The sequence below is a fragment of the Nicotiana sylvestris genome, chromosome 9 (assembly GCF_000393655.2).
Source record: "Nicotiana sylvestris chromosome 9, ASM39365v2, whole genome shotgun sequence".
Taxonomy (NCBI): Eukaryota; Viridiplantae; Streptophyta; class Magnoliopsida; order Solanales; family Solanaceae; genus Nicotiana; species Nicotiana sylvestris.
Window position 1 is genome coordinate 116,443,412 of NC_091065.1, and position 13,237 is coordinate 116,456,648.

Consider the following 13,237-nt stretch of genomic DNA (forward strand, 5'->3'; position numbering starts at 1 on the left):
CGACACATTTCGACTCGACTATATTAATCATAACATGTACAATCGTAGCCAAAATCAGATGTCTAATAGTATCGAACACACGACTCGAGTCATACTGACCCAGCAGAATTGTACTCGAGGAATCAGTTAATCAGTCAAATTTGAAATTCAGCTAATTGCACAGCACATACATACATACATATTATTAGTGAATAGAAGAAGGCCTTTAATCAAACACATAGGTTCAGGAAAGGTGGACAGGATACTTTTGGTAAAATTCAAAACACAAATTACACAAAACATGAACAACCCTTTAAACAACACACGGACTAAAAATAAAGAAAAAGGAAAACAAAAACTCACCTTAAATCCCGAAAAATCAAAAGCCTTAGCTTGGATTCGAACAGACCCTTCTCAGGGTTGAACGGACTTTAATCTAAGTGTTTCTCAAATAAGAAACACTTCGATTAAGGTCCATTAGGCCCCAATCCCTTGGTTTGAACAGGCACGAAACAGGCACGAGGAAACCTAGGGTTCTAGAGGGCAGATTTGGGTTTTGGGCTTTCTTGGTTAAATTCGGACCAAACCAAGCATGGTTTGGTCACGAGGGGGGTCCGGGGATTGTCTGGTATGAATCTAAGGCAGATCGGTGTAGATCGAGTTTTGCTCGAATCTTCAAATGAAGATTCTAGGACCTAGAGGATGATTCGAACTAAACGGTCCACAGATCCATGTTCAGGGGGTGAGATGGTCCTATGGTGTTAAGGTGAAGGCCACCGGCGTTCATGTCGCTGGCTTTCATGGTGAAGAATATAGGGGCGGCTAGGGTTTGGAGGGGAAGGGGATGAGGACGAAGGCTGGGTCTTGGATAGGGGGGCAGGGTATGATAGGGACCTTATATATGGGATGGGTGGATTGATTTCAACCGTTGGATGAGGCGAGATGGACGACTTGGATCTGCAGGCTTAAAAGAAACGTCGTCGTTTGGCTTAGTAGGGGTCAGAATTGGTTCGGGTAACGGGTCGGGTAACGGGGGTTATGGGTGAGAGATCCGGACCGTTGGATCAGCTTGGTTTGAACGGTCGTGATGGATTGGCATTGAAACGACGTAGTTTTGGTGTTACACTACGTCGTTTTGTGGCCTGGGGGTGGGCTGTTCGGACTGGTGGCTTGGGCCGTTCATTTGGGCTTCAGGTTTTGAAATGGGAACGGCCCAAATTCATTTAAAACAAATTTTTACCCTCTTTTTCTTTATTTCTAATTTCCTAAATACACAACCTAATTAAATAAAACCAAACACCATTAATTAACACTTAACATATTTATTTCACGCATATAAAATGTTAAAAGTAGGTAAAATTAAACAAGGCAACAAATCAGGACAAAAAATGCGTATTTTGTGACTTTCCATTTAACAATCGGATTACGGTTCACATTACGCATGACACATACATTTTTTGTATTTTGTTTTAATAAAAATGGGCAAAAAATCATAAATAATTAACAAAGTGCCATGTAAAATCCAAAATTTGTACAGCAGGACCATTTGTTATTATTTTTAATTCTTTTGGAGCGATTGTCGCGTAAAACAAAAATCACGTGCTCACAGCTGCCCCTCTTTGTTCGGAAACACGAAGAGTTTTCGTGCAAAGATAAAGTGAGCAGATATGAGCGATTTTTGCCTATGGACTACTCCGTGTGAAGCATGTTTTTGAAAGATTTGACCGAATCTTTGCTTCAAAGATTTCCTACATATCCTGGGCTAAACAGGAATCAGGTCAATGTAGTTCGGGAAGTTTCGGTAGCTGGGACTACCATGGGACTGCAATGCTTGCTGTTACTGCTGTTGCTGTTGTCACTGCTGCGTCACTGACCGCCTTATTACAACTTAAGGAAAATTGGAACTGAACTAACTACTTGTATGCATGTCAACTGCGAGTTACAAGATTCCTATCTATGATTCTTTTGCGACTTGATCTTGGGTCTTAGCTGATTGTGTTTGGAGACTTTGATCCGAATCTTGATGCTTGCTAGTTGCGGTGACTTGTTTAATCTTTGGGATACTGAGTGAAATGCGACTGGCGGAGTTTAGGACCATAATCAAATGTTGGAGTCGATCCGCCTTCCATTTACTCTGATATCTCGGGACATCTTCTTTTTGTCTTTTTCTTCTTTGATTCTGAGTTGAGACTCATCTCGTGGGTCATTTCGATCTGTGTGGCTCGAGGTTAGACCTGCGGGAGAAAACAAACAAACGAACGAAATTTTCTGCCCCAGTTTCACTAGGAAAATTTCGTTAATTACTCGCCAGGAAGTTCATAAAATTGATGAAGGAAGATAAAAATGCTCAGTTCAGGGTTGGAGCCCTAATACCGACTAGCTGGGAGAAGTTCAGTTATAGAGTTGAAACTCTAATACTGACCAACTGGGGAAAAGTTCAGTTTAGGGTTTAAAACCCAAATGCTGACCAAAGGAAAAATTCAGTTTAGGGTTTAAAACCCTAATGCTGACTAAAGGAAAAATTCAGTTTAGGGTTTAAAACCCTAATGCTGATTGCATGGAAAAGCTCAGTTTAGGGTTTAAAACCCTAATGCTGGCTGAATGGGAAAAGTTCAGTTTAGGGTTTAAAACCCTAATGCTGACTAAAAGAAAAATTCAGTTTAGGGTTTAAAACCCTAATGCTGATTGCATGGAAAAGCTCAGTTTAGGGTTTAAAACCCTAATGCTGGCTGAATGGAAAAAGTTCAGTTTAGGGTTTAAAACCCTAATGCTGACTAAAGGAAAAATTCAGTTTAGGGTTTAAAACCCTAATGCTGGCTGAATGGAAAAAAGTTCAATTTAGGGTTTAAAACCCTAATGTTGACTAAAGGAAAAAATTCAGTTTAGGGTTTAAAACCCTAATGCTGACTGAAAGGAAAAATTCAGTTTAGGGTTTAAAACCCTAATGCTGATTGCATGGAAAAATTCAGTTTAGGGTTTAAAACCCTAATGCTGGCTGAATGGGAAGAGTTCAGTTTAGGGTTTAAAACCCTAATGCTGACTAAAGGAAAAATTCAGTTTAGGGTTTAAAACCCTAATGCTGATTGCATGAAAAAGCTCAGTTTAGGGTTTAAAACCCTAATGTTGGCTGAATGGGAAAAGTTCAGTTTAGGGTTTAAAACCCTAATGCTGACTAAAGAAAAAATTCAGTTTAGGGTTTAAAACCCTAATGCTGATTGCATGGAAAAGCTCAGTTTAGGGTTTAAAACCCTAATGCTGGTTGAATGGAAAAAGTTCAATTCAGTTTAGGGTTTAAGACCCTAATGCTGACTGGCTGGGAACAAAATTCGAGAACAACAACTGACCTCTTTTTTTTGAATTTTCTTGCTTTAGTAGAAGATAAAAGGGAGTTTCGTGGAAACTTACCTTTCGAGTGAATTCCTTATTGCCAAAATATTTCTTGTACCCATGTACCTTCTTCTTTGGGCGACACCTGCTTCTTGCACGGTTGTCTTGGATTAAACCTGTTTCAACTTTTCAGACAAAGAACAATTGTTAGTTCGGAAATGACGGTCGGTTTGGTGACCTTGATCGTTCCCGGTTGCTTTGTTGCGTCTTCATTTCTGTTGCGAAGTCCCGCCATTGATTTGATTCATATGTCGAAACCCTTTAGACTGCTCAGGCTTGTATTTCCAGATTCTGTGATGATTTGCCTCGTAAGGCTCTTTTTTCTTTTCTCTCTTTTTTTGTCCCGTTTTGCTTGGAGGTTCTCAACGGGGATTTTATTGGAGGTATTCTGTGGGGATTTGTACAAAAGGAAGCCCTGTGGGAGAATATTTACAAAGTGGATTCTTTGTGTGGATTTTTGTACAATGGGGCATGCTGGGGATTTGTTTCGAAGCTGGTTTTCTAGGATTTGTTGGGGTAAGCTTGTTGGGGAATTTTTACAAAGGGACTCGCTGGGGATGTGCTGGGGAAATTCCAACGGGGATTTTTTTTATATATATATATTGGGGGGACTCTGTGGGGGATTGTACAAGGGGAGACTCTGTGGGGATTCGTCCGAAGGCGGACTTGCTGGGGGAAATTTCCTTTTTCCTCTTTACTTTGAACACCATCAAACGTCACGATTCATCAGGCTTAGACAAAAGTACCAACGAAACGAGGTGTTTTCCTTCATGAAACGGAATTCCGTGCAACCAAACCTGCCACTTGTCCTTTCCGGTACATCTAGAACTTGAGCTTAAACATAAAAGAGATTCGAAGAAAAACAAAGAAAAGATAAAACGAATTTCAGAAAAGGAGTGCCCCTTCGGGACGAGAAAGACTTATCTGAGGAAGATAATGCTGGCTTTAAATGACATGACATGCTCTTTGGACTGGACGCCTGACTTTCCATGGGCTTGCGTTTCCCTGAACCAGAACGGATCTGTGATTCCAAACCTGGTGGAACTTTGCCGAAACCTCCTTGGGTGGAGTCACTCTTTCGGCCAACAGCGCCCTTTGCGGGTTTTCGCTGGCTGACCTCTCTCATTTCCCTTCCTGTCATCGCTTGATAGCACTCTTTGTGAGTTTTTGCTAAACAAGCTCTCTCATTTTGGTCTCTCTACTCCCGTCGCCTCGCGGTGCCCGAAGGTTTTCGCCGACGAGACTCTCTCATTTTATCTCTCTCAATTCAAAGTATGCTGGTATCCATTTGTGACGCTTATTGGCTTCCCGCTACCTTTGGTAATTGATTTGAAGGCTTTCACTTGGTAAAGAGAGGTAGATGATACTAACTTCTAAACTGCTCAATGCGCCCTGGTTTCAATTTCAGGGTGAATGTGATTTTATTGTTGGTGTGACTGAACCTCAGGGAGAGGCTGCCTACGTATCCTTTCGGAATCAAGTCAAACGTAGTTCAGGCCTCAATCAAATTTTTTTTTAATGGTCGCCGAAGGGATGTGACCGGCTCAAATGGCTTGTAGAGAGAATTGGTAGTGTTTGGGGGTAGTGGGGAGTAAAACCTTCGTCAATTTCAAATGTGTCAGGACCACTGGAGTATAATTCAGACGTAGTATCTCTTGACTGCATCTGCATTTACTGCTGTTTCGGGATCATTTCCTTCGATATCACCTAGATACAATGCTCCTCTCGGCAATATCTTCCTTATGATGTATGGGCCTTTCCAATTTGGAGCAAATTTCCCTTTCGCTTCCTCGTGATGTGGCAGAATACGCCTCAGTACCAGCTGACCTACTTCGAAATTCCTGGGTCGGACTTTCTTGTTATAAGCATGGGCCATTCTTCGTTGGTACAACTGTCCGTGACAAACCACGGCCATTCGCTTTTCATCAATCAAAGTCAATTGCTCTAACCGAGTTTTGACCCACTAGCTGTCATCGATTTCTGCTTCGACAATGGTTCGAAGCGAAGGAATTTCTACCTCTACCAGTATTACAGCCTCGGTCCCATAAACCAGAAGATAAGGAGTCGCTCCTACTGATGTGCGTACCGTAGTGCGATACCCCAACAATGCAAATGGTAACTGCTCATGCCACTGTCGGGAACTTTGGATGGTTTTCCTCAAAATCTTCTTGATGTTTTTGTTTGCCGCTTCCACAACACCATTGGCCTTTGGCCGATAAGGAGTACATTTCCTATGCGTTATCTTGAATTGCTCGCATACATCTCCCATTAAGTGATTGTTCAAGTTTGCTGCGTTATCTGTAATGATAGTCGCAGGAATACCGAAACGACAGATAAGATTTGAGTGTACAAAATCCACTACAGCTTTTTTAGTGACCGATTTGAGGGTGACAGCCTCTACCCATTTTGTGAAGTAATCGATGGCAACCAGTATGAATCTGTGTCCATTCGAAGCCTTTGGTTCGATTGGTCCAATAACGTCCATGCCCCAGGCGACAAATGGCCAAGGTGCAGACATGGGATGCAGTTCCGTGGGAGGTGCATGAATCAAATCACCGTGCACCTGACACTGATGACACTTCCGAACGAAGCTAAAGCAATCCTTTTCCATGGTCATCCAGTAATAACCTGCTCGAAGGATTTTCTTCGCTAAGACATACCCGTTCATGTGAGGTCCGCACACACCTGCGTGTACTTCGTGCATGATCTTTCTCGCTTCCTCGATATCGACACATCTTAGGAGATTGAGGTCCGGGGTCCTCTTATATAACAATTCACCGCTCAGAAAGAAACCACTTGCATGTCGCCTAATGGTCCTCTTTTGATCTCCAGTAGCGTGCTCGGGGTATTCTTGTGTCTTCAGGAACCTCTTGATGTCATGGTACCAAGGCTGCGTATTTGATCCCACCTCGATTACATTGCAGTAACCGTGTCTTTCCTTGATTTGGATTTCCAAAGGATCGACGTGGGCGTTGCCCGGGTAGGGTAGCATTGAAGCCAAAGTAGCAAGTGCATCTGCCAGTTCATTGTGACACCTCGGGATATACCTGAACTCTATTGATGTAAAGCGCTTGCTGAGGTCCTCCACATGCTGTCGGTATGGGATAAGTTTGACATCCCGAGTTTCCCATTCACCTTGGACTTGTCGGATAATCAGGTCAGAATCTCCCATAATCAGTAAGTCTTCGACATCCTGATCGATTGCCATATGCATGCCCATGATGCAGGCTTCATACTCAGCTATATTATTTGTGCAAAAGAAACGCAGTCTAGCTGTGGCGGGATAATGCTGACCGGAAGGCGAGATCAAAATTGCCCCAATCCCTACACCTTTGGCATTCACGGCTCCATCAAAGAACATCTTCCAAACATGAGCGTCCTCCGAGACCACCTCTACGGCGTTTACTTCTTCATCTGGAAAGTAGGTACTCAATGGCTGGTATTCCTCATCGACTGGATTTTCGGCCAAATGATCTGCTAGCGCCTGGGCTTTCATTGTCGTGCGAGTGACATAGACTATGTCAAATTCAGTAAGCAGGATTTGCCACTTGGCCAGTCTCCCAGTAGGCATCGGTTTCTGAAATATATACTTCAAAGGATCCAGCCTGCTTATGAGGAAAGTAGTGTGGGCTTGGAGATAATGTCTCAGCTTTTGAGCAACCCACGTCAGAGCGCAACATGTCCTTTCCAGCAGAGTGTATTTGGCCTCGTAGCCGGTGAATTTCTTGCTCAAGTAGTAGATTGCTTGCTCCTTCTTTCCGGTTATGTCGTGTTGCCCGAGGACGCAACCGAAAGAGTTCTCCAAGACTGTCAGATACAAGAAAAGTGGCCTCCCTGGTTCTGGAGGGACCAAGACTGGGGGATTCGAAAGGTATTCTTTGACTTTATCAAAGGCTTCTTGACACTCAGTTGTCCATTTAATCGCCGCATCTTTCCTTAACAGCTTGAATATGGGCTCACACGTGCTTGTCAGCTGGGCAATAAACCGACTGATGTAGTTCAACCTGCCCAACAGACTCATCACGTCTTTCTTTGTTCTCGGGGGAGGCAGATCTCTGATGGATTTTATCTTAGTTGGATCTAGCTCGATACCTCTCCTGCTTACGATGAAGCCCAAAAGTTTGCCTGATGGAACTCCGAAAGCACATTTGGCTGGGTTCAGCTTCAAGTCATACTTCCTTAATCTCTCGAAGAATTTCCTCAAGTCTTGGATGTGATTATCCTGCGTCCTGGACTTGACTATCACGTCGTCCACGTACACCTCTATTTCCTGATGCATCATGTCATGAAAAATGGCAGTCATGGCCCTCATGTAAGTAGCCCCAGCATTCTTCAAACCAAATGGCATGACCCGATAACAGTAGGTGCCCCAAGGCGTGGTGAAGGCAGTTTTCTCGGCGTCCTCTTCATCCATCAATACCTGATGATACCCAGCGTAACAATCTACGAAAGACTGTATCTCGTGTTTGGCGCAATTATCAACGAGGATGTGGATGTTGGGCAGCGGGAAATTATCTTTAGGACTTGCTCTGTTCAGATCTCGGTAATCTACACATACCCGAGTTTTCCCGTCCTTTTTTGGTACTGGAACCACATTCGCCAACCATGTTGTATATTGGACTACCCGAATCACTCCCGTTTTCAGTTGTTTGGTGATCTCCTCTTTAATCTTGTCACTGACCTCAGTTTTGAACTTTCGTTGCTTTTGTTGAACTGGAGGACAATCAGGATGAATCGGCAATTTATGAACCACTAGATCAACACCTAGTCCCGGCATGTCATCATATGACCAAGCAAACACGTCTTTAAATTCAAAAAGAAGTTGAATTATCGCCTCTCGCATTTTCTTGTCCGTGTGAATGCTTATCTTGGTCTCCCGGATTTCTTCCGGGGTTCCTAAATTTACCGGTTCAGTGTCATTCAGATTTGGCTTAGGTTTATTCTCGAAATGTTCCAACTCTCGGTTTATTTCCCTAAAAGCCTCTTCTTCGTCATATTCTGGTTCTGAGTTCATTAATTCACAGTTAAATAGCTCGTTGTGATCTGGGCGTGAAGTCCGCAAGCATGTCATATTTAAAGCCGCATTATTATAACTGAAAGGAAAGATAAAAGGAAAAATAACAAAAATCAGAACAAAAGAAAGAATGGGAAAGCAATGATGATTTTTTTTTTATTTTCTTTGGAAAGTTGGAAGACAACAATGTTTACAACTTAGGAATTCAAAACAACAATTGAAAGGAAGAAAACGTTCAAGTTATGTCCTGGAGACAACTTGTGACACAGGAAAGGTGGCAGGACAGGTCTACCCGGACTTCCGTCTAGTCGGGAATGGCGTGGCCTCCCAGTTTTGAAGTTTGGCGTTGGGTCCCACGTACAACATCTCAGCAGTGCTTGTGCCTTCACCTGGTTGAACCATGTGAGTCTCGTAGAGCATTTCCCTCATTTCCCCACATATCTCCTCGATTTCCTCAGCCGTGAAGACCTCGTCGTCCTCTTCTTCGGTGTATCTTGGCCTGATGAAGGTTTCATACAAATCCGGCAATGGTTGAGGTAACTTCCAACCCTCATTTCTCCTTTTCTTTGCCCACTCTTTGTCTGCTGGAGTAGGTTTGAAGCCTAGTCCAAAAGGTTTCTTGGTGACTGGCAAGGTAATGGGTTCTTGTTATTCCCTGAAGGGTTCGTCCAAGCCCTTTCCCTGGCCTAAATCCGTGCCGAATCATCTCTTTGGCCACCATGACCGAGGTATTAGACAAGAAAGGCTGAGGGCAAGGTATCCCCTCTTCATGCTGCTCTGCTAGTACAATCTCGAAAGCTTGATAGACCGTATGTTCGCTCCCTTCTCTCGGTTCCAGATATGGGATGGATGGGTCCCGATAAATAGCATGCTCATCTTCCCCATGGACCACGATCTCTCGGTCTTCGTACTCGAACTTCACCATCTGGTGAAGAGTGGAAGGCACAACTCCTGCCGCATGGATCCAAGGTCTGCCGAGGAGAAAATTGTAGGATGTATCCATGTCGAGCACCTGGAAGGTTACTCCAAACTCGACTGGTCCTATGGCCAACAACAGGTCTATTTCCCCTATGGTGTCTCTCTTGATGCCGTCGAAAGCCCTTACGCAGACATTGTTGGGTCGGATTCTTCCGGTCCCAATTTCCATTCTTTGTAGCGTGGAGAGCGGGCAAATGTCAACACCTGAGCCCCCATCTAACATTACCCGCTTGACATAGTAGTCCTCGCATTTAACTGTTAGATGCAAGGCCTTATTGTGTGCTGCTCCTTCTGGGGGTAAATCGTTCTTGCTGAAAGAGATTTGGTTGACGGCGAAGAATCTTTCTGTCATCCGCTCTAGTTGTTCAACCGAGGTTTCAACTGGCACATATGCTTCATTCAGGGTCTTCAGTAAGATCTTTTGATGCTCGGCCGACCTCATCAATAATGATAGCATGGACACTTGCTCGGGGTACTTGCGCAGTTGATCTATCACTTCGTAATCCGGCATTTTCATTTGTTGGAAGAACACTTCCGCTTCTTCAACACTTACGGGCTTCTTTGGCGGGAAGCGCCTTTGTGTGGCGTTGTTCAGTTCTTGGGTATTTGAATACCTTCCAATGAAAGTATTTTCTGGAAGTTCTCCCATGACCTCTTTACCTTTGTACATTACCAAAGTCTTTTGATAATTCCACGGTACTGTGGACGGGTTGGTCATTGGCTTTTGTGGCACGCGTCCGATAACCACTGGCTCATTCAGCCGAGGTGGTTGAATCGTCCCCCGGACCACATAGGCCCCTTTTGGCACATACATAGGTTTTGTCTTTTTGATCCCGAAGTTCTGCGTCTTCTTGGCTTGACCTCGCGGTATGTAAAGAACTCCACCCTTTGCCGGTACCACTTTCTTCTCCACCTTCTTTTCAGGCTTGCTTTCTGCAGCCTTGGCCTCCTCCCCCCTTTCTGATTTCTGGTCTGTTTCAGGCCTTTTCCCCGTGTCGACAATGGCGATTATGGCTTTCAGAGCCGGGTCGAATTCTTTATCTTCGCAAATCATTCCGATTAGCGGCCCATTATTGTGAGCAAGCAATGGATTGTTAGTCACATTTGGGATCTCCTCGTCCCGTAGCACTATTTTCCCTTGCTCTATCAAATTCTCGACCACTCTTTTCAACGACCAACAGTCATTTGTATCATGTCCCTCGGCCCCTGAATGATAGGCGCATCTGACTCCAGCTTTGTAAGAAGGTGACGTCGGGTTTTGCCTCGTTTGAGGGATTGGTTGTAAGAAACCCAACTGGACTAGCTTCGGGAACAAAGTAGAGTATGGTTCACCGATGGGCGTGAAAGTCCGCCTTCGAGGTGGCTCCTGAGGGCGGAAGTTATTCTGGGGAGGTTGCGGGTTATAGTGGTTGCGGTAAGGAGGCTGATTTCTGGGAGGTGGAGCTTGGCCTCGGTTGGCTTGTTGCGGCGGATGGGCATAAGGCTGGGCATTCATGACCATATAGGGTTGATGAGCATATGCCAGATTTGAGTGGGGGTAGTAGTGTTGTGGGGTCCTTTCCAGAAAACGGGGCCTGGGATGACGATACTCCCTTGCTTCCGAGGCTGCCATGGTCGTTTCTTCCTTCTTCTTCCCTCTTGCCATTCCTCCGGACCCGCTTTGGACGGCCTGGGAGGTCGCCCTTATGGCTGCTTGACTCAGAATCCTACCTGTTTTCAAACCATTTTCCACCATCTCTCCAATCTTGATCGCTTCCGCGAATGGCTTACCCATGGCTGACATCATGTTTTGGAAATAGTCAGACTCTTGAGCCTGGAGAAAGGTAGTGACCATTTCCACTTCATCCATGGGAGGCTTCACTCTTGACGCCTGTTCACGCCACTTAATAGCATATTCTCTGAAGCTTTCTGAAGGTTTCTTCTTCAAATTCGACAGAGAATTTCGGTCTGGCGCAATGTCGATGTTATACTGGAATTGTTTCACAAAATCTCTGGCGAGATCATCCCATATATGCCATCGGGACATTTCCTGGTCCATATACCATTCCGAGGCTATCCCTACTAGACTTTCCCCAAAATATGCCATTAGCAGTTCTTCTTTTCCGCCGGCTCCCCGCAATTGGTTGCAGTATTTCTTAAGATGTGCAATGGGGTCACCGTGCCCATCGTATTTCTCAAACTTTGGGGTCTTGAAACCTACTGGCAGGTGCACGTGAGGGAACATGCATAGGTCGGCATAAGATACACTCTTCTGTCCGCTCAAACCTTGCATATTCTTCAAGCTCTGTTCAAGGCTTCTCATTCTTTTGGCTATCTCATTTTGTTCCGCAATTCTGGGGGTCTGATCCTGCCCGGGTACAAGCTCGCACTGAGGCGGTGGAGGATTAGCGCTGGTAGCGAACCTAGTTGGTTCCATTGAGAATGAGGGTGCTTGGAATGTAAAAGAAGATGAGTCAAAGCTTGGCTTGTACGTGGTAGGCTGTGCCGTAATCGGGCAAGGCGATGCAGTAAAGATGTTCATGCTTGCATCAGTGGATGACATTCGGGGATGAGGCTCAGAAGGCGATCCAGCAGAGAAGGCTGAGGTGGCTGGGTACCCGAATGGGGTAGCAGGATAATTTATGGGGACATTAGAAGTCCCACTTGACCTGGAGAATAATTCAGGGAATCCGGGGACGACACTTGGCGGCTCTTTCCCATTATTCCAGTCGTCCAGCATTTCCAACATGCGGAGCCGTAGGATTCTATTTTCCTCCGCAGTTGCGGATTCAGGTGTGAGGACGGTCGAGATAGAACTTTCCTCGGAAATAGGGGTTGTTGACATCGGAACCTCTGAAGACATTTCCACACTTCCTTTTGACCTGGTGAAGTAAGTGTGAGTGCTGCTTCTGGTTCTAACAACGGGTAGTTGAACACTTCTCCTTGACCTCGTGAAGTATGAGATCGAGGCCAGACTTTCACCAAACCAACCGTCTTTCCCAAAAATCTGAATGTACTTAACGACAAACGCACGGTTAATTTGAAACAAAATAACAGATAGGCAACCTCACGTTGAGCATGATGCACCTATACAGTTAAGCGAATTCTACATGTTTGCGACGAAAGCATGCGTCGTTCCGGCGTTCCTTTTTTAGGCTTCCCTTTTCTTATCATTTTTTTTCTTTTGTTTTTCTTTTATATTTTTTTTATTTTTACGGTAAAAATGCGACCGGATCCGATGAGGATTGCCTACGTATCACGATGCCTACGTGAATCAGATCATTACGTAGTTCGAAACACAAATGAAAGAAACACACCTTTTATTGTCGAAATAGTCTATTACAAAACTACATTTTGCAAAAGAAAGAGCAAACTTTAAAAATAAACCTAGACTCATCCTAGACTAAACAAACTGATGGGAAAAACAAGCAACAGATGCTAAGATACAGACTCGAATTATGAGTACATTATGGTTTTGACAATTTGTGTTCGCGGGGCATCGTTCGGCCTCGCCGTGGTCCTAGGTGTGAGATCCCTCTCAAGTTGCTCCAGCTCATGCATGGTCTGCTTGACATAGCTCATTACTGCCGAGAGGACGGTAACGCTGGTCATGTTCTCACATCGTAGACATCGTCGGGTGATGGCATGGGCAATGGCCTTGATCCTATCTCTGGTTTGCTTCTTCTCTATGAGTAGGCGTTTTATCTGATCGCTACATATCTTGAACACCTGAGCATCCTGTATATGCTGATGTTTTAATTGTCGTACTTCTAACTTCATCTGGGCCAACGAATCGTACCAGTATCTACTCTCAATTTGGAAATCCTGGGCCTGATTAGCTGCTTTGATCTCAAGTGTAGCCATCTCTCTCTTTATTTTAGCAACAGTTTTCTCGTGATT